Consider the following 926-nt stretch of genomic DNA (forward strand, 5'->3'; position numbering starts at 1 on the left):
TCTCGGTCCAGTCAATCTTTCCCATGAATTTATTCTGACCTGAAATATCGACCCTTTTGATGGCGGCGTGAAAAGTGGAGGCCGGATTTTGACCCAAGATTTGGAGTTAAACATTGATTCTGTTTTGGAATTGAAAAATGAAATTGACTTGTGTGTGTAAGTGAGATACAAGTGTTGAGAGCTTTGCGGGTGAGTGAGATCTAAGTGTCGAGAGATTTGCGTGTGAGTGAGATCCAAGTGTCGAGAGATTTGCGTGTGAGTGAGATCCAAGTGTCGAGAGATTTGCGTTTGAGTGAGATCCAAGTGTCGAGAGATTTGCGTGTGAGTGAGATCCAAGTGTCGAGAGATTTGCGTTTGAGTGAGATCCAAGTGTCGAGAGATTTGCGTGTGAGTGAGATCCAAGTGTCGAGAGATTTGCGTGTGAGTGAGATCCAAGTGTCGAGAGATTTGCGTGTGAGTGAGATCAAGTGTCGAGAGATTTGCGTGTGAGTGAGATCTAAGTGTCGAGAGATTTGCGTGTGAGTGAGATCTAAGTGTCGAGAGATTTGCGTGTGAGTGAGATCCAAGTGTCGAGAGATTTGCGTGTGAGTGAAGATCCAAGTGTCGAGAGATTTGCGTGTGAGTGAGATCCAAGTGTCGAAAGATTTGCGTGTAAATAAAACACGAGATTTATGGACAGAAGTCATAAATAGAGCAGTGTGGATTATTTGACATTTGCATGGCATTTCCTTTATCGAGAATCCGAGGCCAACTCAAAATGTATATATTGCACTAGCTATAGGCTGTCCATTTGCATGATTTCTGTGGCTTTCCGTTTTTTTTAATGTTTTAGCCTCTTTGAAGATGCTTTAATAAAATTCGATGTGGGTGTATTGATTTTTTTTGAGTTAGTGAGAGAATCATGTGTGCTTGCTGCCAAGTGACCG

Source organism: Penaeus monodon, chromosome 20 (assembly GCF_015228065.2).
Source record: "Penaeus monodon isolate SGIC_2016 chromosome 20, NSTDA_Pmon_1, whole genome shotgun sequence".
Taxonomy (NCBI): Eukaryota; Metazoa; Arthropoda; class Malacostraca; order Decapoda; family Penaeidae; genus Penaeus; species Penaeus monodon.